Source organism: Schistocerca nitens, chromosome 8 (assembly GCF_023898315.1).
Source record: "Schistocerca nitens isolate TAMUIC-IGC-003100 chromosome 8, iqSchNite1.1, whole genome shotgun sequence".
In the NCBI taxonomy this organism is placed as follows: domain Eukaryota; kingdom Metazoa; phylum Arthropoda; class Insecta; order Orthoptera; family Acrididae; genus Schistocerca; species Schistocerca nitens.
In genome coordinates this window covers 471,279,891-471,307,332 of record NC_064621.1, presented here as the reverse complement: position 1 = coordinate 471,307,332, position 27,442 = coordinate 471,279,891, and the positions used below count along the sequence as shown (strand labels likewise).

At 40.9% G+C, this 27,442-nt stretch overlaps 1 protein-coding gene across 5 annotated transcripts in view; it reads right to left on the bottom strand.

Annotated features, from left to right (window-relative positions):
* LOC126198831 (vascular endothelial growth factor receptor kdr-like) overlaps positions 1–27,442 on the bottom strand; it is a 609,899-nt gene that overhangs the window by 453,940 nt on the left and 128,517 nt on the right. The gene's annotated exons all lie outside the window — the stretch shown is intronic.

Sequence of the window (27,442 nt, the reverse complement as noted above, 5' to 3'; positions counted from 1 at the left end):
GATATTTTGTGTGAATGCCAGGACATTAGAACACAGTATTTTGAGGTAAATAAGAGGTTTATTGAACATTTCAGTGATGTTGGTAAGGATGGGTCCGATTTCAATTCAGATAGTCAGTTTATTGATCATTCTCAGTCAGATTTTACTTTCACCTCTAATGGATACACCTATTCAAGTCCAGTTTGTAAGTCCAATCACGCATTAGAAGTCATTCATGGCACAAGCGCACAAGTACTACTTTGACCTATACAGCTATTTAATGACAATGAGAATCACTTGCAGAAAGATTTATATTTTGAAGATATAGAGGATGATTTGGTTAGAGAAACTAATGTTAACAAATAGCAGGATTTATATGGTAGTGCATACACCAAAATCACAGTTGGCAATTGACATGTTGATTGTTAGATTGACACATGTAGTGCAACTTCTATTATTTCTGAAAAATTAAAGGACAGAGTTACGCAGAGTTCTGAGTCCATTGAATTTCCTATAATGGGAGTTGGACATTGAAAAATGATGTAAAATTTGACTGGGTAAAGTTTAAAGTAAATTTTTCTAATGCCAATACATATTTTTCTATTTATACTGGGTTAAAGCTGATGATGCATCTGGTAATAAATGTATGGTTTAACATTGAGGTAGAAAGATGCTGTATAGTTAATGATGATTTGTCAAGTAATGATACAACTGATGGGGATTTTGATCAACTTGTTGCTGACAAGGTAAAAGAAGCAGACAAGCTTACTGGAGATGGCAAGTCAGAACTGAAAGAAGTATTGAGATCCTATAAGGAGATATTTACTGCGAAACCAGATAGAGTTAAGAACTACGCATGTAAGTTAAGCCTTAAAGAGCACCAGCCTTTTTTTATAAAACCATATTCAGTTCCTGTTTGTAAAAGACAGGTAGTGGAGACAGAGCTGCAGAAGATGCTTAAGTGGTGGATTATTGAAAGGAGTACTAGCCAATACAACAGCCCTTTGGTGGGGTCAGGCTAGTGCTTGATTCTCATCATCTCAATAAATTTTTGGAAAAAGAAACTGAGCACCTTGAGTCACTGGAAGAATTACTCAATAAGTTTTATGGTGTCAAGTATTTTTCATGCCTAGATTTGACCTCAGGTTTCAACCAGACAACATCAGAATCAGAATCTTGGATATATACTGCTTTCTTATTCTCTAGTAAAGGCTATCAGTACTGTGTAGTATCTTTTGGTTTAAATATATCTGCAGCAGATTTTATTAGAGTCTTAAATCTTGTGCTGAGTAGTGAAATATGTTCAAAACTGATAATTTATGCTGATGACATAACAAGCAAAACCTGGAACGAGTATGTCAATATGTTTCAGTTGTGGTGGATTTGGCCATATTAAAAAAAATTGTCCAAATGTGAAACACAAACACAAACCAAGCTCTGCTACCACAGAAGAAACCAGAGTGCCTATTGCAGAAACTTCAAGAAAGAACTAAAGGTCACAACATAAAGTATACACACAACATAGTTGCTATAACAAGACACATGTATTTTATTTTATGACACCAACCAAAGACAGATATAGTACACAGCAGAGAGATTAATATAAACACTTCACTTCAACACAGTACAATCAAAGAGGTAGCTAATAATTTCAGGGAGAGAGCATGAAACTTAAGTTAGCTAAATATAAATATTGGTGTAAGAGCTGTGAACTTTTTGGGACAAACTATTTGTGAAGAAGGAATATTACCTGATCCCGATGAAATTAAAGCTATTGCTAAATTTCCTAAACCTGAAATAAGAAGGAATTAAGGTCATATTTTGGTCTATGCAATTTTTATTGCAAATATGTTAGGACTCAAGCTTTAAATGAACCTAGTTTATATCATCTTTTAAGGGAAAACACAATATTGGGATGGTCAACTGATTGCCAGTTAGCTTTTGATGAGATTAAAAACAACTTTGAAACAGTCAAATTTTACATAGACCTGATATTACTTTACCATTTTGCCTTATGACTGATGGTAGTGACTATGGCTTAGGTGCTTATTTATTCCAGCAAAAAGACGTAGATGGACAGAAGGAGCAGTGTGCAATCAGGTTTGCAAGCCATAGTTTGTCAAAACACAAGAGAAGCTATACAGTAACAGAAAAAGGAAGACTTGCCATTGTGTGGGGATTCAAAGTTTACTGGACATAAGGTCATTGTTTTTATGATCATAAAGCTTTATGCTATTTGCAGGTATGTAAACTTTTCATAACTGGACGACACATTGGGTCTTGTTCTCAAAAAAGTTTGATTATACTATTTTACATGTTAAGGGTAAGCAGAACTATGTTGCAGATGCCCCATCTACATTGGCAATAGGGAATGAGCAGAAAAAGGTCAGGATACAGGATGATAAAAATTTCAGAATCATGTTTATCAAAAGTGTAAAAGGCGAAAAACCAATAGTTAAGATATGTGGACAACTGAGGAGACATGAAAATCAGGGCGAAGACCTTAAGTTGGTAAAGAGCTTACTTGGAAAAAAGGGGTATGGGAAAGTTGTACAATACTATCAGGTACATGTGGGAATTCTGTTTAGAAGACATAAATCTGATTCAGATCATTGGAAATTATGCTGGCCTAAACATCGCATTGATTTGTTTATTGAGCTTGTACACGAAAGTTTTGGACATTGTAGCACTATGAAGTGCACCCAGAAGTTGCAGGAAAATGTTTATTTAAGTAACATCTCTAGGTAAGTGAAGTCTTAAATTGCAACTTGTGATAGATGTCAATGGGTAAAGGTGACGATTCAAAGTCATAAAGGATCCTGCATAGCATTATTCCTAAAGTTAAGTCTGGGTTCATTGGAGTCAACTTCTATGGTCAACTTTCTTGTTCAAGAGAGGGTTACTCTTATGTGTTTGTAGAGGTAGATGAACCATGGACCTTGCCGTTGGGGGGGAGGCTTGTGTGCCTCAGCGATACAGATGGCCGTACCGTAGGTGCAACCACAACGGAGGGGTATCTGTTGAGAGGCCAGACAAACATGTGGTTCCTGAAGAGGGGCAGCAGCCTTTTCAGTAGTTGCAGGGGCAACAGTCTGGATGATTGACTGATCTGGCCTTGTAACATTAACCAAAACGGCCTTGCTGTGCTGGTACTGCGAACGGCTGAAAGCAAGGGGAAACTACAGCCGTAATTTTTCCCGAGGATATGCAGCTTTACTGTATGATTAAATGATGATGGCGTCCTCTTGGGTAAAATATTCCAGAGGTAAAATAGTCCCCCATTCGGATCTCCGGGCGGGGACTACTCAAGAGGACGTCGTTATCAGGAGAAAGAAAACTGGCATTCTACAGATCGGAGCGTGGAATGTCAGATCCCTTAATCGGGCAGGTAGGTTAGAAAATTTGAAAAGGGAAATGGATAGGTTAAAGTTAGATATAGTGGGAATTAGTGAAGTTCAGTGGCAGGAGGAACAAGACTTTTGGTCAGGTGATTACAGGGTTATAAATACAAAATCAAATAGGGGTAGTGCAGGAGTAGGATTAATAATGAATAAAAAAATAGGGGTGCGGGTTAGCTACTACAAACAGCATAGTGAACGCATTATTGTGGCCAAGATAGACACAAAGCCCATTCCTACTACAGTAGTACAAGTTTATATGCCAACTAGCTCTGCAGATGATGAAGAAATTGATGAAATGTATGACGAGATAAAAGAAATTATTCAGGTGGTGAAGGGAGACGAAAATTTAATAGTCATGGGTGACTGGAATTCGTCAGTAGGAAAAGGGAGAGAAGGAAACATAGTAGGTGAATATGGATTGGGGGGAAGAAATGAAAGAGGAAGCCGCCTTGTAGAATTTTGCACAGAGCATAACTTAATCATAGCTAACACTTGGTTCAAGAATCATAAAAGAAGGTTGTATACCTGGAAGAATCCTGGAGATACTAATAGGTATCAGATAGATTATATAATGGTAAGATAGAGATTTAGGAACCAGGTTTTAAATTGTAAGACATTTCCAGGGGCAGATGTCGATTCTGACCACAATCTATTGGTTATGAACTGCAGAGATAAACTGAAGAAATTGCAAAAAGGTGGGAATTTAAGGAGATGGGACCTGGATAAACTGAAAGAACCAGAGGTTGTAGAGAGTTTCAGGGAGAGCATAAGGGAACAATTGACAGGAATGGGGGAAAGAAATACAGTAGAAGAAGAATGGGTAGCTCTGAGGGATGCAGTAGTGAAGGCAGCAGAGGATCAAGTAGGTAAAAAGACGAGGGCTAATAGAAATCCTTGGGTAACAGAAGAAATATTGAATTTAATTGATGAAAGGAGAAAATATAAAATTGCAGTAAATGAAGCAGGCAAAAGGGAATACAAACGTCTCAAAAATGAGATCGACGGAAAGTGCAAAATGGCTAAGCAGGGATGGCTACAGGACAAATGTAAGGATGTAGAGGCTTGTCTCACTAGGGGTAAGATAGATACTGCCTACAGGAAAATTAAAGAGACCTTTGGAGAGAAGAAAACCACTTGTATGAATATCAAGAGCTCAGATGGCAACCCAGTTCTAAGCAAAGGAGGGAAGGCAGAAAGGTGGAAGGAGTATATAGAGGGTTTATACAAGGGCGATGTACTTGAGGACAATATTATGGAAATGGAAGAGGATGTAAATGATGATGAAATGGGAGATATGATACTGCGTGAAGAGTTTGACAGAGCACTGAAAGACCTGAGTCGAAACAAGGCCCCGGGAGTAGACAACATTCCATTAGAACTACTGATGGCCTTGGGAGAGCCAGTCCTGACAAAACTCTACCATCTGGTGAGCAAAATGTATGAGACAGGCGAAATACCCTCAGACTTCAAGAAGAATATAATAATTCCAATACCAAAGAAAGCAGGTGTTGACAGATGTGAAAATTACCGAACTATCAGTTTAATAAGTCACAGCTGCAAAATACTAACGCGAATTCTTTACAGACGAATGGAAAAACTGGTAGAAGGGGACCTCGGGGAAGATCAGTTTGGATTCCGTAGAAATGTTGGAACACGTGAGGCAATACTAACCTTACGACTTATCTTAGAAGAAAGATTAAGAAAAGGCAAACCTACGTTTCTAGCATTTGTAGACTTAGAGAAAGCTTTTGACAACGTTAACTGGAATACTCTCTTTCAAATTCTGAAGGTGGCAGGGGTAAAATACAGGGAGCGAAAGGCTATTTACAATTTGTACAGAAACCAGATGGCAGTTATAAGAGTCGAGGGGCATGAAAGGGAAGCAGTGGTTGGGAAAGGAGTGAGACAGGGTTGTAGCCTCTCCCCGATGTTATTCAATCTGTATATTGAGCAAGCAGTAAAGGAAACAAAAGAAAAATTCGGAGTAGGTATTAAAATTCATGGAGAAGAAGTAAAAACTTTGAGGTTCGCCGATGACATCGTAATTCTGTCAGAGACAGCAAAGGACTTGGAAGAGCAGTTGAACGGAATGGACAGTGTCTTGAAAGGAGGATATAAGATGAACATCAACAAAAGCAAAACGAGGATAATGGAATGTAGTCAAATTAAATCGGGTGATGCTGAGGGGATTAGATTAGGAAATGAGACACTTAAAGTAGTAAAGGAGTTTTGCTATTTAGGGAGTAAAATAACTGATGATGGTCGAAGTAGAGAGGATATAAAATGTAGACTGGCAATGGCAAGGAAATCGTTTCTGGAGAAGAGAAATTTGTTAACATCGAGTATAGATTTAAGTGTGAGGAAGTCGTTTCTGAAAGTATTTGTATGGAGTGTAGCCATGTATGGAAGTGAAACATGGACGATAACCAGTTTGGACAAGAAGAGAATAGAAGCTTTCGAAATGTGGTGCTACAGAAGAATGCTGAAGATAAGGTGGGTAGATCACGTAACTGATGAGGAGGTATTGAATAGGATTGGGGAGAAGAGAAATTTGTGGCACAACTTGACTGGAAGAAGGGATCGGTTGGTAGGACATGTTTTGAGGCATCAAGGGATCACAAATTTAGCATTGGAGGGCAGCGTGGAGGGTAAAAATCGTAGAGGGAGACCAAGAGATGAATACACTTAGCAGATTCAGAAGGATGTAGGTTGCAGTAGGTACTGTGAGATGAAGAAGCTTGCACAGGATAGAGTAGCATGGAGAGCTGCATCAAACCAGTCTCAGGACTGAAGACCACAACAACAACAACAGAGGTAGATTTGTTCACTAAATTAGTTAAGCTGAATCCAATGAAGAAAGCTGTTAGCCACAGATATATTCAATGTTTTGTCAATGATTACTTCACTAGTGTGGGTAATCCAAAAGCAATCCTATTTGACAGTGGGACTCAATTTACATCGAAAGTTTGGAAGCAGGTTGTTATAGATAAGACCATCAAACATTTATGCATTTCAGTTTGTGTAAGGATAGACGGGTATATTGTGTAGCTTCAGTGGATGGTGGAATACCACAGTAGGAGGGGAGGGAAGGATAGTGGGCAGGACATTTCTCATTTCAGGGCACGACAAAAGGTAATCGCAACCCTGGCGGAGAATGTAATTCAGTTGCTCCAGTCCCGGATGGTACTGAGGTACCTGAGGTACGAGGGGAATGCTCCTCTGTAGCCGGACTATGGGACTTTGGAAGGTGGTGGGAGAATGGAAAGATAAGGCAAGGGAAATTTGTTTTTGTACAAGGATGGGAGGATAATTACGGTCAGTGAAGGCTTCAGTGAGACCCTCGGTATATTTTGAGAGGGATTACTCATCACTGCAGATGTGACGACCATGGGTGGCTGGGCTGTACGGAAGGGACTTCTTGGCATGGAATGGGTGGCAGCTGTCGAAGTGGAGGTATTGCTGGTGGTTAGTAGGTTTGATAAGGATGGAGGTATTGATGTAGCCATCTCTGAGGTGAGGGTCAACATCTAGGAAGCTGGCTTATTGGGTTGAGTAGGTCCAGGTGAAGCAAATGGGGGAGAAGTCATCAATTATTTGGAGGAATGTGAATAAGGTGTCCTCACATTCAATCCAGATAGCAAAGATTCATCAGTGAATCTGAACCAGGTGAGGGGTTTACTATTTTGGGTTTTTAGCAAGGATTCCTCTAGATGGCCCATGAATAGGTTAGCATAGGATGGTGCCATGCGAGTGCCCATAGCCGTACTGCGGATTTGTTTCAGGTAATGCCTTCAAAGGAGAAGTAATTGTGGGTGAGGATATAGTTGGTCATGGACACTAGGAAGGAGGTTGTTGGTTTGGAATCCATAGGGAATCTGGAAAGATAGCATTTGATAGCAGTAAGGTCATGGGCATTAGGAATGTTAGTGTTCAGGGAGGTAGCATCAATAGTGATGAGCAGGGCCCCGTGTGGTAAAGGGACAGGAACTGTGGAGAGTCAGTTGAGGAAATGGTTGGTATCTTTTATGTAAGAGGATAGATTCCAGGTAATAGGTTGAAGGTGTTGGTCTACGGCAGCAGAGATTCTCTCAGTGGGGGCACAGTAACCGGCCACAATGAGGCATCCTGGGTGGTTGGTGTTATGGACTTTAGGAAGATGTAGATGGTGGGAGTGCGGGGACTGGTAGGGGTAAGTAGAGACACGGACTCTGGGAGAGGTTCTGGGATGGGCCTAAGGATTTGAGTAGTGACTGGAGATCCTGCTGGATTACTGGAATGGGATTATTGGGGCATGGTTTGTAGGTGGAAATATCTGACAGCTGACAGAGTCTTTCTACCATGTAATCCTTGTGGTTCAAAACAACAGTGCTGGAGCCATTGTCTGCAGGTAGGATTATAAGGTCAGGATCAGTTTTTAGATGGCAAACTGCGGTTCTTTCTGCAGATTTAAGGTTAGTTTGCACGTTGAGGGATTTGGGAAATGATGGTAAGGCAGGGTTTGACATTAAGAAATTCTGGAAAGTGAACAGGGGGTGGTTAGGCAAGGTTCAATATTGGTCTTTGGTTGAGTCTGATTGGTCACGTTGGTGGCGAAAAAGTGTTTCCACTGTAGGGGCTGGCAGAAGAAGAGAAGGTCTTTAACTAGTCCTGCATGGCTGAATTTGGGATTGGGGCAGAAGGTGAGGACTTTGGAAAGGACTGATATTTCTATGGGACTAAGGCTTCTGGAGGAAAGGTTCATAACTGTGTTGCGGGTCTGTTTAGGTTCTGGGTTCTGTGTTGTGGTGGGAGGGAGTTTTGGAGAGTGGGGTAAGTGTAGTAGGTCTGCAAGACGGGGTTTAGGGGTAGTTTGGAGGTTGCTGTAGAAATGGTGGACAGTGGTACTCTGAGGTGGGAATAGGAAGTGAGCAGGTTGGAGAGGTTCTTGAGGTGGCGTTATGCATGTTGCTCAAGTTCCTGCAGGGCAAGAGTTTCAATGTGTGTTATGGGTACCAGAAATTTGGGATTACATAGCACAAGAATTTTGCGGATGGAGAGAAGGTACTGCAAGGAGGATTGGGCTTGGTTGATATGGTTTTGCAGGACTATGTTGGTGAGGGCTAAGGATTGGCGGAATCTGAACAGGTGGAGGTCATTGTGGAAGGAGGGGTGGCAACCAGAGTTGGGTAATTTGATGGTGAGGCCATTAGGGGGGATTTCATTAGCCAAGCAACAATGCAGCAACAGTATGTGGGACTGGGACCTGGCTAGGGATAAGGAAACTTTTCTGTATTGATGTAGATGGAAGGAGCAAGGATCTATGGTGGTGCAAAACATGCGAAAAATTACGTAAGAAAGTAGAATTACGTCCGAAAAATTATGCAAAAATAAACCCAAATACATGTGAAGAAGAGAAGGTCTTTAACTAGTCCTGCATGGCTGAATTTGGGATTGGGGCAGAAGGTGAGGACTTTGGAAAGGACTGATATTTCTATGGGACTAAGGCTTCTGGAGGAAAGGTTCATAACTGTGTTGCGGGTCTGTTTAGGTTCTGGGTTCTGTGTTGTGGTGGGAGGATGAAATGGATGCACAAGGGGAAAAAATGAGATGAAATCTGAGGAAGACGGCGATAGTGGAAGACGAAAACACTCTAAAATTGGTGAGAAGACACAAGGGGCAAAGTAGAGAATAGCTAATCATAAATAAATATATGTATATTATTGTGGGTAGCAGGTTTGAGGGTAGATAAACGTAGAGAAGGTGATGGCACATGTGACTGGATGAGGTGGATTTAGTGGTGCAAACAGGGATAGAATGGAGAAAGTGTGGGGGGTGGGGAGGGGTTCGTAGGTAGAGATGTAAGATCGAGTGGCACTGGAAAAGTGCGGAAGATAACATGCAAAAATACAGGGCCTGACACAGGGAGAGTGATCAGTTTTAAGGTATAGGCTTAATTATATCAGCGGCAGTAATGTGGAACCTGCACCAACAATGATCCCGACCTTATAACCCTACCTGTAGACAAAGGCTCCACCACCGTTGTTTTGAACCGCAAGGATTACGTGGCAGAAGGACTCCATCAGCTGTCAGCTACTTCCATCTACAAACAATGCCACAGTGATCCCATTCCAGTAATCCAGCAGGATTTCCAGTCATTACTCAAATCCTTAGGCCCATCCCAGAACCTCTCCCCAGAGTCCATCTCTCTACTTACCCCTACCACTCCCCACACTCCCACCTTCTACATGCTTCCCAATGTCCATAAACCCAACCACCCAGGACGACCCATTGTGGCCGGTTACTGTGCCCCCCCCCCCCCCCCAAAAGAATCTCTGCTCTCATAGACCAACACCTTCAACCTATTCCCGGACCCTATCGTCTTATAGTCTTATATAAAAGATACTAACCATTTCCACAATCGACTCTCCACAGTTCCTGTCCCATTACCACACGGGGCCCTGCTCGTCACTATTGATGCTACCTCCCCGTACACTAATATTCCTAATGCCCATGGCCTTACTGCTATCAAATGCTATCTTTCCAGATTCCCTATGGATTCCAAACCAACAACCTCCTTCCTAGTCTCCATGACCAACTATATCCTCACCCATAATTACTTCTCCTCTAAAGGCATTACCTACAAACAAATATGCAGTACGGCTATGGGCACCCGCATGGCACCATCCTATGCTAACCTATTCATGTGACATCTGGAGGAATCCTTCCTAAAAACCCAAAATAGTAAACCCCTCACCTGGTTCAGATTCATTGATGAATCTTTGCTATCTGGATTGAATGTGAGGACACCTTATTCACATTCCTCCAAATAATTGATGACTTCTCCCCCATTTGCTTCACCTGGTCCTACTCAACCCAATAAGCCAGCTTCCTAGATGTTGACCCTCACCTCAGAGATGGCTACATCAGTACCTCTGTCCATATCAAACCTACTAACCACCAGCAATACCTCCACTTCGACAGCTGCCACCCATTCCATGCCAAGAAGTCCCTTCCGTACAGCCTAGCTACCCGTGGTTGTCACATCTTCAGTGACGACCAGTCCCTCTCAAAATATACTGAGGGTCTCAATGAAGCCTTCGCTGACTGTAATTATCCTCCCATCCTTGTACAAAAACAAATTTCCCTTGCCTTACCTTTCCATTCTCCCACCACCTTCCAAAGTCCCATCGTCCGGCTACAGAGGAGCATTCCCCCCGTACCTCAGGTACCTCAGTACCATCCAGGACTGGAGCAACTGAATTACATTCTCCGCCAGGGTTTCGATTACCTTTCATCGTGCCCTGAAATGAGAAATGTCCTGCCCACTATCCTTCCCTCCCCTCCTACCGTGGTATTCCACCATCCACTGAAGCTACACAATATACCCGTCCATCCTTACACAACCCCTGCTCCCAGTCCCTTACCTCATGGCTCATATCCCTGTAATAGACTTAGATGCATTACCTGTCCCATACATCCTGCTACTACCATCTACTCCACTCCGGTCACTAACATCACCTATCCCATCAAAGGCAGGGCTACCTGTGTTGTCTACAAGCTAAGCTGCAACCACTGTGCTGCATTCTATGTAGCATGACAACCAACAAGCTGTCTGTCTGCATGAATGGCCACTGACAAACTGTGGCCAAAAAACAAGTGGACCACCCTGTTGCTGAACACGCTGCCAAACATGATATCCCTCGTCTCAATGACTGCTTCACAGCCTGTGCCATATGGATCCTTCCCACCAACAGCAGCTTTTCTGAACTGCGCAAGTGGGAACTTTCCCTGCAATGCACCCTATATTCCCGTAACCCTCCTGGCCTTAACCTTCATTAGTCACTGTCCTCGCCCATCCAGCCCCCTCCCTGTTCCCATTCCAGCACTACACAGCCGTCATTTCACCACCACCACACCCAGTCTTTTAATTTCTTTTTATTTCTCTCCTTTCTCTTACTTACCCCCTTTCCGCTCCGCACCTTCTCTGTCTAAACTGCAATACTTCACTGTCCACCACTCCCACCATACTATCCCTCCCCCTCCCCGCCCCAGCCTCCTCCTTACCCTCAACCAGTCGCCACTCCCATCATGCACTGGTGCTGCTGCTCACAGTGTGGTTTCAGTTCTCTGAGACTGGAGACGTGTGTGCAAGTTGCGTTTGCATGAGTGTGTGTGTGTGTGTGTGTGTGTGTGTGTGTGTGTGTGTGTGTGTGTGTTTGTGTCTACTGCTGACAAAGGCCTTAATGGCCGAAAGCTATAATTGTGCGAATATTTTTGTTGTGCCTATCACGACTCAGAAACTTTTGTTTATTGTATGTGATGTCATCTATTAGAATGGAAACTTACACTTTGTGTTGTTTCAGGTACTGAAAAGACAGTGTTACTTGAAGTGCCACATTGGACTGTAGAGGGTGGAGATCCCACCGGAAGAAATAACTTATGCAGAAAATGAAATTCCAAGATGAATATAAAAATGGATCTCGTATTAGACAGGAATCCTATGTTACATGTTTTAGATTTTGTTTTGGTTCTCACTTAAGCAGAATCTCAAATATGCTTTTAGGATGTTTTGTTGTAATTAAAGCCTCATGCCCCTGTAAAATCTAATATTTCAAATTGTTTGTCTCTAAAGTGTTACACACTATTAATGCTATACCTTGATAATTTTGCATGTTTTGGTTGTAACACATATGACCCATGATTTCTCTTATATAATTTAATGTTTTTGGTACTTCAGACCACCTGTATCTCACTATTTTTGGTATTTACACCTATATTTGACAGTTTACCTCCGGGAAAAGGATTGTAAATCTTTTTCCAAGTTGTCTACATTCCACCTTCAGAATCATAGAATAGCGTTTTACTAACCTTTGGTTAGTAAAACCTCTTTGTGGAGTACTGAAATGGTACAACCTTCCCGTTCCTATCTTAAATTCCATCATGTCAACATTCTCTGAAGAGATCATTTTAGCCTGAATTTTTAACTTTCTGGACTTGATACTCTTACGTCTTTACCCAGTACCAGTAATAAATTGCCCTTTAAAAAAATAGTGCAAATGAGTTTACTATTTCAGATTAAATTACACATTAATATGTTATCCAGTTTATATTAGCAACTAAGGGGAGTAAGCCATTTGTTAATAATCCAACTCTGAAATTTCATCGTATGAACTGCGTAGCGATGTTGCTCACATATTCTTGAAAACTTACTTCTCCCCTATTTCTGAAAAGCCACAATGTTTGTTCATTTAAAATAATAGCTCTACTTGACAGCTATCCAAAACACCAACAAAAATATCTTATTCAAAGTAGTTTGTTTATAATTAACTAAAATGCAAATATGAAATTAACTAAACTCTTCCAAATTGCATATCAGAACATACAAGGCATGTTTTTAATATAAGTAACTGAAATCATCTAATGACTTAATAGTTATTTTATAAATATTACATTTAACAATGCATTCAGCTGTTTAGTTTTGTATAAGAGGAAGTCGCGCATGAGCCACACAGGCAGAGCACAGCAGTGTGAAGTCAGTAAGGAAGTAGTAGTAAGAGAAAATCAGACAGTCAGTCTGCATTATTGTCTTTCAGAAGTTGTTCGTGTGAGACTCTTTCGGAGGCTGTCAGATGATAAAACGTATCTACCATCAATGTATATATTAATCAGTCACAATAAAAAACCAGAAAGGTGGTACTAATTTAAGAATTAGTACATCAGCAACCTCAAACTCGGAGTTTCTTAAGCAACAACCCCTGAGGATATGAAAGCTGAGTATCTCATCATATGGATCAGCTAAGTTATTAGGTGAACTTATATTAACTGTGATAAAATTTTCTAGTTTTCAATCATCTTTGTGTTTGTGAATGATGGAGGTCCAAATTATTATGTTGCTCCAATGGTATGACTGAGAACTCATTATTACCACTATCCGTTTATAGATAGAACTGTAAAAACTGTATATTGTATTCTCACTCAGTGTCATTGGTAATTAAAATGTTTCCCTCCTCTCACACATTTAAAGGGGGCATTTTACACTGCAAGAGGGTCAATGTAAGTGTGAATCCTGAGTAGGTAGGGTGTTCACTGCTTTTTAGTGAAAGCATTTCATGCCAAGTAATGCCTCCTCAGCTGTGCGATTCTATTCTTCCTTACATGGATCACTTCTCCTCTAATTATCCTATCAGTACATTATAAGGAAATGTAATCATCTACTTTTCTCTATTTGCATGTATATAAAAGTTTAGTATTTGAATATAATAGAGGGAAACATTCCACATGGGAAAAATATATCTAAAAACACAGATGATGTGACTTACCGAACGAAAGTGCTGGCAGTTCGATAGACACACAAACAAACACATACATACACACGAAATTCAAGCTTTCGCAACAAACTGTTGCCTCATCAGGAAAGAGGGAAGGAGAGGGAAAGACGAAAGGATGTGGGTTTTAAGGGAGAGGGTAAGGAGTCATTCCAATCCCGGGAGCGGAAAGACTTACCTTAGGGGGAAAAAGGGACAGGTATACACTCGCACACACACAAATATCCATCCGAAGTTTAGTATTTTAATGATTTGTTTTTTGCGTGACTAGTGCTAGCAGCATATCAAAGAATGGAAGCATATAATGTTTAAACACTATGTTTGCAAAAATTTGTGAAAAACTGTCTTATCTATGTTTGGGATTTGGTGATATTAATAAGGTTTGTGTAAATAGAGCCAAAATCCATTTGGCTGTAATGTATTAATTTGAGAATTCAATCGCTGATAATATGGCAGCTGTAGAAATAAATTTATAATTGTTTCACTGAGATCACAACAGAAACAGCATCAGTTCATTATCATAATGTGCCAGTGGTCATAGGAATATGTGAACATCTACAGAGTGGTGTGCTACTGAAGAGGTATTCATGAAAAAGCCTACACAAATCAGTTTCATCACCTTACATAGGCACAACTGCATCACAGAAACAATAAATAAATAAATTAATTAATTTAATTAATTAATTAAATTCTTAGGTTTTGCTATACATCTTGCGGATGAACAGAACTGCTGTTAACGATTTTTTTCTTGGTTGGGGCCTTCATTGGAATTTCCACCATTTGACTGTAGATTTTAATATCCATTTATTCTGCATTATCACAATTTAGCTTTATGGCCATTATCAAGTATGAAGATGAAAGACCACAAAATGTCTGTCATTTCTGAGTGATACATCATCATCAAAATATTACAACATGTATCTGATATTACAACATATATCTGAATATAACGGCTGAAAGCAAGGGGAAACTATGGCCATAATTTTTCCCGAGGGCATGCAGCTTTACTGTATGGTTAAATGATGATGGCGTCCTCTTGGGTAAAACATTCTGTAGGTAAAATAGTCCCTGATTCGGCTTCTCCGTGCGGGGACTACTCGAGAGGATGTCGTTATCAAGAGAAAGAAAACTGGCCTTCTACAGATCGGAGCGTGGAATGTCAGATCCCTTAATCGGGCAGGTAGGTTAGAAAATTTAAAATGGGAAATGGATAGGTTAAAGTTAGATATAGTGGGAATTAGTGAAGCTTGGTGGCAGGAGGAACAAGACTTCTGGTCAGGTGACTACAGGGTTATAAACACAAAATCAAATAGGGGCAATGCAGGAGTAGGTTTAATAATGAATAGGAAAATAGGAATGTGGGTAAGCTACTACAAACAGCATAGTGAATGCATTATTGTGGCCAAGATAGATACGAAGCCCACACCTACCACAGTAGTACAAGTTTATATGCCAAGTAGCTCTGCAGATGACGAAGAAATTGAAGAATTGTATGATGAAATAAAAGAAATTATTCAGATAGTGAAGGGAGATGAAAATTTAATAGTCATGGGTGACTGGAATTTGTCAGTAGGAAAAGGGAGAGAAGGAAATGTAGTAGGTGAATATGGATTGGGGGTAAGAAACGAAAGAGGAAGCCGCCTTGTAGAATTTTGCACAGAGCACAACCTAATCATAGCTAACACTTGGTTCAAGAATCATAAAAAGAGGTTGTACACATGGAAGAAGCCTGGAGATACTGACAGGTTTCAGACAGATTATATAATGGTAAGACAGAGATTTAGGAACCAGGTTTTAAATTGTAAGACATTTCCAGGGGCAGATGTGGACTCTGACCACAATCTATTGGTTATGAACTGTAGATTAAAACTGAAGAAACTGCAAAAAGGTGGGAATTTAAGGAGATGGGACCTGGATAAACTGACTAAACCAGAGGTTGTACAGAGTTTCAGGGAGAGCATAAGGGAACAATTGACAAGAATGGGGGAAAGAAATACGGTAGAAGAAGAATGGGTAGCTTTGAGGGATGAAGTGGTGAAGGCAGCAGAGGATCAAGTAGGTAAAAAGATGAGGGCTAGTAGAAATCCTTGGGTAACAGAAGAAATATTGAATTTAATTGATGAAAGGAGTAAATATAAAAATGCAGTAAATGAAGCAGCAAAACAGGAATACAAACGTCTCAAAAATGAGATTGACAGGAAGTGCAAAATGGCTAAGCAGGGATGGTTAGAGGACAAATGTAAGGATGTAGAGGCTTATCCCACTAGGAGTAAGATAGATACTGCCTACAGGAAAATTAAAGAGACCTTTGGAGATAAGAGAGCCACTTGTATGAATATCAAGAGCTCAGATGGAAACCCAGTTCTAAGCAAAGAAGGGAAAGCAGAAAGGTGGAAGGAGTATATAAGGGTCTATATAAAGGCGATGTTCTTGAGGACAATATTATGGAAATGGAAGAGGATGTAGATGAAGATGAAATAGCAGATATGATACTGCGTGAAGGGTTTGACAGAGCACTGAAAGACCTGAGTCACAACAAAGCTCTGGGAGTAGACAACATTCCATTAGCACTACTGACGGCCTTGGGAGAGCCAGTTCTGACAAAACTCTACCATCTGGTCAGCAAGATGTATGAGACAGGCGAAATACCCTCAGACTTCAAGAAGAATATAATAATTCCAATCCCAAAGAAAGCAGGTGTTGACAGATGTGAAAATTACCAAACTATCAGTTTAATAAGTCGCGGCTGCAAAATACTAACACGAATTCTTTACAGATGAGTGGAAAAACTAGTAGAAGCCGACCTCGGGGAAGATCAGTTTGGATTCTGTAGAAATATTGGAACACGTGAGGCAATACTGACCCTACGACTTATCTTAGAAGCTAGATTAAGGAATGGCAAACCTACATTCCTAGCATTTGTAGACTTAGAGAAAGCTTTTGACAATGTTAACTGGAATACTCTCTTTCAAATTCTGAAGGTGGCAGGGGTAAAATACAGGGAGCGAAAAGCTATTTACAATTTGTACAGAAACCAGATAGCAGTTATAAGAGTCGAGGGACATCAAAGGGAAGCAGTGGTTGGGAAGGGAGTGAGACAGAGTTGTAGCTCTCCCCGATGTTGTTCAATCTGTGTATTGAGCAAGCAGTAAAGGAAACAAAAGAAAAATTCGGAGTAGGTATTAAAATCCATGGAGAAGAAATAAAAACTTTGAGGTTCGCCAATGACATTGTAATTCTGTCAGAGACAGCAAAGGACTTGGAAGAGCAGTTGAACGGAATGGATAATGTCTTGAAAGGAGGATATAAGATAAACATCAACAAAAGAAAACAAGGATAATGGAATGTAGTCGAATTAAGTCTGGTGATGCTGAGGGAATTAGATAAGGAAATGAGACACTTAAAGTAGTAAAGGAGTTCAGCTATTTGGGGAGCAAAATAACTGATGATGGTCGTAGTAGAGAGGATATAAAACGTAGAATGGCAATGGCAAGGAAAGCATTTCTGAAGAAGATAAATTTGTTAACATCAAGCATAGGTTTAAGTGTCAGGAAGTCGTTTCTGAAAGTATTTGTATGGAGTGTAGCCATGTATGGAAGTGAAACATGGACGATAAATAGTTTGGACAAGAAGAGAATAGAAGCTTTTGAAATGTGGTGCTAGAGAAGAATGCTGAAAATTAGATGGGTTGATCACATAACTAATGAGGAAGAATGGAATAGGATTGGGGAGAAGAGAAGTTTGTGGCACAACGTGACTAGAAGAAGGGATCGGTTGGTAGGACATGTTCTGAGGCATCAAGGGATCACCAGTTTAGTATTGGAGGGCAGCGTGGAGGGTGAAAATCAAGAGATGAATACAGTAAGCAGATTCAGATCGATGTAGGTTGCAGTAGGTACTGGAAGATGAAGAAGCTTGCACAGGATAGAGTAGCATGGAGAGCTCATCAAACCAGTCTCAGGACTGAAGACCACAACAACAACAACATATCTGATCATATACACCAGTCACTGGATTACATGATATGAGTATGAATTAAAAATGGATCATGTGGCTGACATTGTGCAGTGTGTTGTGTTCATGATGGCCATTACAGGGCTGTGGAATGCACACATATCCATATATGGACATGACATGTTAATGTCACAGAATTGTATTGGCTACCATAAACACGACAGTGTGGTAAAGTGTTTCTGCTGTGCACATTGTCAGAAGCATTATCTATTTTTTATTTGTACTCATTCAGTAATCCCATGACTGGTGTATATGACTAGACATCAATGATGTCTGATGTGGTAGTGGTGATGACAGAGGATGTAACAGACAGGCAGCACCAGGACACCACCAATTCGCAGGAAATTTTCACCCATTTCAGAAAATATTACAGCTGTTTGTCCTAAATGAAATAAAGACCAGATTTTTGACATGTTTAGGGACACCATAGACATCTGTACTATATGTCAATTTCAGATTTTGTGCACGATTCTTGTTGAAGATAAAAGACTTCAAAGTGATTTTCTACTGCCGCAGTATGTGGAGTATTGTCGTGACTGCCTGCAGACAGTACTTGTCATGTCATCACAGCTTTGGCCCTTAATTGTCAGATGACTAAAGACTCATTATCCTTTGCTGTCAATTTAATATTGTCAGAAGTTACACTATTAGGTAATATTGTACAGGGAACTAAAGCAGCTAACAGAGTCTTACACTAGCCCAAACCCCAAATTTTCCACCCTTACTTGCACCTTTAGGTGTGAATTAGGCACATCCTTGTCTGTAACAAGGGGTAATTTACAATTTGGCTGGTCTCTTAACAGGAATGGATGGAGAGGTATGTATGGGTGCACGATGGCAAGGTCTTCAGCGCCCGCTCAGTAACAGATTGAGATCGGTGTCAAGAAAATACTCAGAACAGTAAGATAAAACAGAACATAAAACACAGGTAACAAGCTTGGAAAAATATATGCCTATCCACATCAAAGCATGGGACAAAGCATGCCGTCAGCAGTAAAAGATGGACAACACAGGAAGAAAGTGGTAGAGGGAGCTAAAACAATATAGCAGATGGAAGTGGCTGGCTGACCTTAAGGAAAAAAGGGAGGAGCCAGCCACTCTGCATTACGCTAAAACCTCCAGCCAAAAAGTTTAGGCCAGAGTCCAGAAACATCAAAAAACTTTAAAACCCTATACACACACGTCTCATCATTAGCTAAAACAGAGGGCAGACCCCCATCAATTTGTGCTTCTGCCCTTGCATGACGGTATAAAATGCAGTCTGTTAAAATGTGCTGGACAGAGATGTGCACACCACAAGCATCACTTAATGGGAGATCCTCCTGCCATAGAAAGCTGTGTGTGAGAGGACAGTGCCCAATCCAAAGATGCATGAGGGTCACTTCTTCCCACCTGAGCAACTGGCAGGAGGAACGTGACGGCCGAGTTGTTAACTTCACCAACCGCAGTTTATTGGCCATTACTGCCAGCCATTCTTCCTCCCACAACTCCATGCACTTCTTGTGGAGTGCAGAAATGACAGACTGCAAGGGAATAGGACACTGGACCACATCCTGCTCTCTGCAGGCCTCCTTGGCAGCCCGATCAGCCTGTTCATTGCCCCATATTCCTACATGACCAGGCACCCAGCAGAAGGACACCTCCTTACCCCGCCATTGGAGCAAGTACAGTTGGTCATATATCAGCTGAACCATCTCCTCAGTTGGGTACAGATTCTGCAATGATTGTAAGGCACTAAGAGAATCGGAGCAGAGGAGAAACCGATTACCCAAAACATGATTCATCCGCTCCAGTGCCTTCAGGATCGCATGGAGCTCCACTGCGAAAACAGTATATTCATCAGGGAGGCGAATCTGGGTAACATGATCAGGGAACACTACAGAAGAGCCAAGGAAATTCTCTTGTTTGGAGCCATCAGTGTAAATGATGGTAAAACCATGATGCACATCTAAAATGTTAAAAACAGAGACTGGAATGTAAAATCTGGTATACTATCTTTCTTAAAATTAGTCAAATCTAAAATAAGTCTGGGTCTCCGGAGGAGCCAAGGTGGAAATCTGCTCCAACCGCAACAGAAATATGAAGACCAGCCATATCCATTGCAGAGAGGCAATCCTGTGTGTGAATCCCATAGGGTCGCGTCGCTCATTGCCGGTTATGAAATAGCCGTGCTAGAGGAAGCTGAGCAACGGTATGGTATACAGGTGTGTTTGGTGTGGACAAAGTTTTATACGCCTGGCGCACCGTAAGTAGCCGTCACCACACATGAAGTGGCGGTTCACCAGCCTCTGTACAGAGGCTTGATATGGGGCTAGTTCTGAATGCCCCAGTGGCCAGCCTAAGCCTTTGATTGTGCACAACGTCCAACATCTTTAAGTAATAAGGCCTTGCAGACCCATATACCGTGCACCCATAATCGAGCCGAGATCACACAAACGCCCTGTAAAACTGGAGCAGACAAGTCCTATCGGCTCCCCATGTACTGTGGCTAAGACATTTTAAAATACTTAAAGCCTTAAGTGACTGTCATTTCAGGTCTTTAAGATGAAGTAACCACATAAGCTTCGAGTCAGAAATGAGCCCCAGAAATCTCACCATGTCTGTAAAAGGAAGGACAGTGTCCCTCATCCTCAACTCAGGGAAGGTTAAAATTGATTGAGAACAGTGAAAAAGAACACACAAGGATGTCTCAGTGGAAAACTTAAAACCACTCTTCTGTGTCCAGTCATCCAAATGTCTAAGAGTAAGTTTGCAACAGACACGTTGTAGTTGCAACGCTTGAAGAGGAGCAAAACAAAGAGAAATCATCCACAAACAAGGAACACTGGACAGGACTATTCACTATGGAGGTAACACTATTAATAGCTATGGCAAAGACAGTCACACTTAAAACACTACCCTGAGGGACACCATTCTTCTGCTCAAAGCGACCAGACAGGACGTCACCAATTTGGTATCTAAAATATCGTGGCGAGAGGAAAGACTGAATAAAAAGAGGAAGACAACCACGAAAACCCCTTTCGTGAAGCTGCTCCAGGATGAGACGCCTCCAAGTAGTATTGTAGTCAAAAAATACACCTAGAAGGTGGTGACAGTGTAGGAAAACTTGTTGTGTAGCCCCTCCAGGAGGGCAAGGTTATCGAAGGTGGAATGAAACCTCCTGAACCCACATTGAAAGTGACTAAGGAGTTGCCGGGATTCTAACATCCAGACAAGGCGGTGGTTGACCATCCGCTCTAAGGTCTTTCCCATGAAGCTAGTGAGAGCAACACTACAGTAGCTACTTGGGCTCCTGCGGTGTTTCCCGAGTTTTAAAAAAGGAATTAAAACTGCCTCATGCCACGAGTCAGGAAAGTGACCTGACGCCCAAATGGCATTAAAAAGTGCAAGGAGGATTTCTTTGTTGCGCCTTGTGAGGTGCCGTAGCATACTGTAATGGATCTTGTCGTGACCAGGGGATGTGTCATGAGCTGCATACAATGCAGAATCCAGCTCCCACATGGAAAATGGGCAGTTGTAAACTTCATTAGAGGTGGACTGGAAGTCCAGACTACACCTCTCAGCAATCACTCTATGGCACTGGAAACCCGGATCCTGACTGTCTTTTGCAGTAACCATGACAAAATACGCTGCCATAGTCTGGGCAATGTCTCACGGATCAGCGTAGAGAGTGCTGTTATTCATTACAGAAGCCATGGGGCAACTCCCTCCTCTCCCAGAAATTCTCTTGATGGTCTCCCACACAATTTTGGTGGAATGATTAATGGTGTTCAGGAACTGTTGCCACGACCTCTTCTTGCTCTCTCAAATAATGCGGTAACATTTTGCCCTCACCACCCAAAAGGCTGCAAGATTCTCAGCAGTCGGCTGACACTGCAACCGATGCAGAGCCGCACACCTGGTCCTGATTGCAGAGCGGCATTTGGCACTCCACCAAGGGACAGGCTGCCTCTTCCAGTGGCCTGTGGACTGTGGAATGGATGCTGCAGCGGCATGGTGGACCACTTTGGTAATATGATCACTCATGTCTCGACATTTGCACAGTGTTCGTACTGGGCCAACTGGCTATAAAGTGTCCAGTCGGCCCCCCTGAGCACCCATCGTGGTGCTCTCCTTTCAGGGCCCATGCCATCTGGCAGGTGGATCCAGATTGGGAAATGATCACTTCCATGCAAGTCAGTGACCACTTCCCACTGAGCACTGGCGGAAAAAGCTGGAGAGCAAAGCGAGAGATCAATGGCAGAGAACGACCCAGTCGCTGTGCAGAAGTGAGTGCTCTGTCCTGCATTGAGCAAGTATGCACAGGATGACAGGAGAAGCCTTTCAATTGCTCTACCCCTGGGACAGTAATTGCAGAGCCCCAAAGCACATTATGGGCATTAAAATCACCACAAATAATGAATGGCTGGGGGAGCTGTGTAAGAAGGTTGGTGAGGGCCACTTCATCAACTGCATCATGCGGGGGCAAGTAAAGAGAACATACAGTCAATGGTTGACGCACGTGCACAGACACAGCAATGGCTTGTAAAGTTGTAAGTGAGAGAGGCAAGGAGTCTCCTGACAGAAATACCTACGCCTCCTCTAGCTCTCTCTCTCCACACAGGTTGTCCTTTTTGTGGAGTGTATAGCCTCATAGCTCAGGGGAGTGTGATCGATGGAAGTAAGTCTCCTGGAGACACAGACACAGCGGTCTACCCTGAGAGAGTAGACAAAGTTCCTCTACATGTGTCCTGAACCCCTGCAAGTTCCACTGAAGTATGGGAGACATCTATGATGGGGGTAGCACCTTCATTCTGTCTCTCTGACTGGGTGGGGAGGTGGTGGGGCAGGCGTGGGGTGAGATGATTGCCCCACACATATGTCGTACTCCATCAGCTCTTATTGAAGATGTATTCTTATCGAACATGTATTTCACAAAATTTTATTATTTTATGAGAACTTATTGTTTCAAAAATTATTTGTTTTCATAATTTTCGAGTTGCAGAATGTCACAGTCTAAAAGTGTAATTTTTCTTAAAAGCAGTGTTATAATTTTGTAATCCCAGTTTTTCTGTTTCCAAAAATGTAGACTTTTACATGAATAACTAGTTAATTAATTATTCCAATTAGAAAATTTTACTTTCTTCAAAATTCTTGGCAAACTATGGGAATCCTTGTGTATGTTAAAACTTCCCTCTAATAAAGCAGTACCTATTATTTTGTCATTTTCTGATTATACAAATTTTTGTTCAATAAAATTACTTCAGTGTCCATTGTATCTTTTTTCTCTAAAATATAATATTAATATACTTTACCATTTTGTAATTTCTCCAACAAGTGCATCTTTATATAGGCTTCATGCACAAAGCAAGTCATCAGAGGTGAGCATTGAGTATGTAAATATCTATGTTAGTCAGTCATGGACTATCTTTCATTTGGTACAGTTACTATGTCATCACGTAGTTTCCGACATCAGTATATAGCAAATCATCATTTTAGTAGCTTGCTGTCAAATTCATTGTCCTTTGTCAGATGCCACCAGAAGCATGTAACGCAAGCAATTTTGAGTTCAAGTACTATTCAAAGACACAAATTTTGTGTATGGATTTCTCTCATACAGAAGACAGATGGGGTGATCTGGAAGATATGTGGCCTTTGGAGTTGATAGCTATGACTATACACTGTGATGCTCTCAAAACGAATGAATTTATTATACCACATGTTTATGCTCTCAAAATTAGTTGGCAACAATAAATTCACATTTGTTATTATTGTCTTTGATTGCACTCAAAGATAATAGGCTCAGAAAACATCTACTTAACAGACAAAGCAGAGTTATAAAAATTGGGTAATAGATTTATATGCATAATATTGCAAAATGGATGCCAAAATCTGATCACAGAATTCAAAATGGGATTACAATATAAAAAAGTACAAATCAAAAATAACAGCAGTCTTTTGATGAAATGGAAATCAGGTTGAAGACCCACCTAAAACAAAAAATCAGACTTGGACACATGACTGAATGTGAACTGGAAAATGGAACAGGGACAGAAAAAATATTAAATACAAAGTTGAAGTTTCAAACTGATTTAGAGATTCTAAGTGACATGAGAGAAAACAATAAAACTACCAATAATGAGTAGTCAAACAGAGTAAAAGAAGTCATTCTCACAGCTACAAGTGATAAGTTACAGAGAGTAAAGAAAGGCAGGAAGAAATGGTTTGAAAAAATGGTTCAAATGGCTCTGAGCACTATGGGACTTAACATCTATGGTCATCAGTCCCCTAGAACTTAGAACTACTTAAACCTAACTAACCTAAGGACATCACACAAACCCAGTCATCACGAGGCAGAGAAAATTCATATTTTTGAATTTTCTGTTTTAAGCAATCTTTTAATTTTCATGATGAGCCAATTATGAAGTAACAAAGAAAACTTCATACATTTATTTTACTGAATAATCTGGATATTTGAGAGGTGGAGTTTGGTATTGTCTATTTACGAAGCAGGATTGGAAAGTTATGCACAATAATTTTTTTCTCCTCTGGTATTTTAGCTGGAATGTTGAAATTTCATGGCAACGAAAGTTTGAAGCTTGCACTATGAAGGGTATTTTGCTTTGATGTGCATCTCTAGTGAGACAAGCATGAACTACAAAATAAAAATGGCGCTCGTGTTACTGTTGTCAAATTGTGAAGACAGCAAAGTGTGGTTCTAGATATTTGTGGATCAGGGGGTATAATCCAAATGAAATTCACAGGGACATGCGCAGCGTGTATGGGGATGACGAGACCATTGCAATGTCTCTTGGTGGTGTATATTCTTCCAAGAGGGCCATGTGAACTTAAGCCATTTGCCACACTCCAGGCAGCCAGTAACAGCTGCAACCCTGCAAAATAATGAAGCCATTGAGAAAGCAATTTTGAACAGCCAGCATGTGCAACTGTGAATCTTACTGCAGTGGTAACTTATGGGAATCAGCCATGTGATGTCATCAACAATTGTCAATATTTCAATAGGAGCACACATTACCAGTTTCAAGGTAAAACTGCAGCAAGGAAGCACTAGATTAGATTAGTACTTGTTCCATAGATCGTGAATACGACACTTCAAAATGATGTGGAATGTGTCAGGTAAATAAAAGGTGTCTATACAAGATATCACATTACACAAAATATTACATGACACTTAATATTTTTATTTTTTTATTTTTTATTTTAATTTTTTATTTTTTTATTTATTTTTTTTATTTTTTATTTTTTATTTTTTTTGCTTGCACTGTGCAAGCAAATTAAAACCTCAGTCTTCAGAGAAACTCCATTCACCCACCCACCCACACACACACACACACACACACACACACACACACACACACACACACACACACACACAAGCACAAAGATGACCAAAATTAAAAGTAATCGATAGTGAAATTAATAATCAACAAGTGAGGTAGCAAACACTTTGTCCATTTATTTCTTGACAAGCAAGTGCAACGGTTTAAATAAGAACTGCCATCTCTATTTATAAAGTTAATTCTAAATTAACTGCAATAGCTTTCTTAATAACACTGTCCAAATAGCTGGAAGTGCATGCCAAAATCTCTGTGTTGATATATTATATTGGATGACCGGAGCCAAGACAATGTTCTGCAATGGCGGATTTCCTCGGCTGTTTTAAGCTTGTGTGCCATTTACCCTCAGTACACCGGTTCTCCACAGTCTGAGATAGTCTGACCACTATATGACAGACCACAACTGCAAGCAATATGTAGACAACCACCTTACACAAACCAAGATCATCCTTTATGAAACTTAAAAGGACCCTGATCTTAGATGGTGGTCAAAAAACACACATCACATCATATTTCCACAAAATGTGATAAATTCTGTTTGAAATGCTCCCTATGTAAGGCAAAAAGGCCATGGACTTTCGTCCACCTTGGTACTGCCATCACTCAACTGGAGCACAGTTGGTCAATAGCCCAACACATGTGTAATTTGTCTTTCACTATAACTGTTCTGGTGATACGTGACCCTGTGAACCAAGGTATGAAGTAGCCCTTCATGCTGAGCTGGATGGTGACAATTGTCTGCATGCAGATACAACTCAGTGTGAGTAGGCTTCCTATAAACAGCAAGGCTCAACATACGACCTGTCTTCCTCCTGACCAACACATCATCGAAAGGAAGACAGCTATCCTTTTCTACCTCCTTCGTGAAACGAAAATTCAGGTGGATTGAATTCTGGTGTTTAGGTGTTCTAAAACGTCGTTCAAATACTCAGTACCTTGAGGGCAACCAACAGGAGTATTGTCTATCTGCAAAAACATGCAAGTTTCAAAGCCCCTACTCAGAGGCAGAATCCTTAAGATCTTCGACAAACAAATAAGCAGTAACAGATGAAAATGGGCTTCCCATCACAACTACATCTGTTTGCTCACAGCACTGGTCATCGAATAAACAGTAAGTGAAAGTCAACATATGTCAAAATAGGTTTGTTAATTCAACACCAAACCTATCCTCAATCTACCATAACGAATTAGACAGAGGAACACAAGTGAAGAGAGATACCACACCAAAACTTACTAGAACATCAGCGTCATTCAAACACATTCCCTCTAATCTATGTAAGAAACCCACTGAGTTCTTAATGTGGTGTTCACATCAACCTACAATAGGGCTCAACAGAGTAGCAAGGTGTTTTCTGCATGATCTATTGGAGCACCAATGTTGCTCACAACTGGATGAAGAGGAACATCTTCCTTGTGGACCTTAGGGAGGCTGTATAACCTAGGGGGAACAGCACAATATGAATTGAGACTCTTTATACTCTCCTGCAATATTGGTTCATGACGGTGCTAGTGTTCATATATAGACACACACACACACACACACACACACACACACACAGAGAGAGAGAGAGAGAGAGAGAGAGAGAGAGAGAGAGAGAGAGAAGATTTTAAATTCAATTGCACAGGACTTAGTTTCTGCAGTTTCGCCTTGAAAATAGCAGCGTGCTCCTGTTGAAATACAAGTAGTTGTCATCAATGTCACCCACCTGCATTGCCATAAGTTATTTTAACATTATATACACTGGGAGAAACTAAGGTCTCAATTGCTAGGAAAGTGCCTGTGACAATGTTCTGGGATATGCATGGTGTGTTATTAGTGGACTTTGTTGAACATAAGATTACTGTGAATGCAGCAGCCTCCATTAAAAATTTGATTAAGTTGCATTGTGCCCGTCGTGACAAATGTCTTGACTTTAAAGCTGAGAGTGTCAAACTTCTTCAGGACAATGCTCAACCCCCCCCCCCCCCACCAATGACTGCTTCTGTTAATGAGAAAATTTGGGTGGGAGGTGTTCCAGCATCCACCATACATTATGGATCTTGGAGCATCAGACTATCATCTGTCTAGTCCCATGAAGAAATGCCTGACTGGCCAACTCTTTGCAACATAAGTGGAAGTGAAATCAGCAGCCTGCAGATGGCTATACTCCAACCAACCAGACTTCTAGAAACAGAGCTTATTGAAACTGGTACCACAATGGGAGAAATGTATTGCGAATGTTGGTGACTGTGTAGAAAGGAACGTAAAAGAAGTAAGTTCATTTGTGATTTTTTTTGTTAAATATTTTGGTAATAAAATTATTGTGTGTTACTTTCTGATCTTCCCTCATAACATATGGTTTGGAGAAACAACTGTGAATTAAAGATATTGTTGGTAATGTACATATATAATAATCCACAGATCATA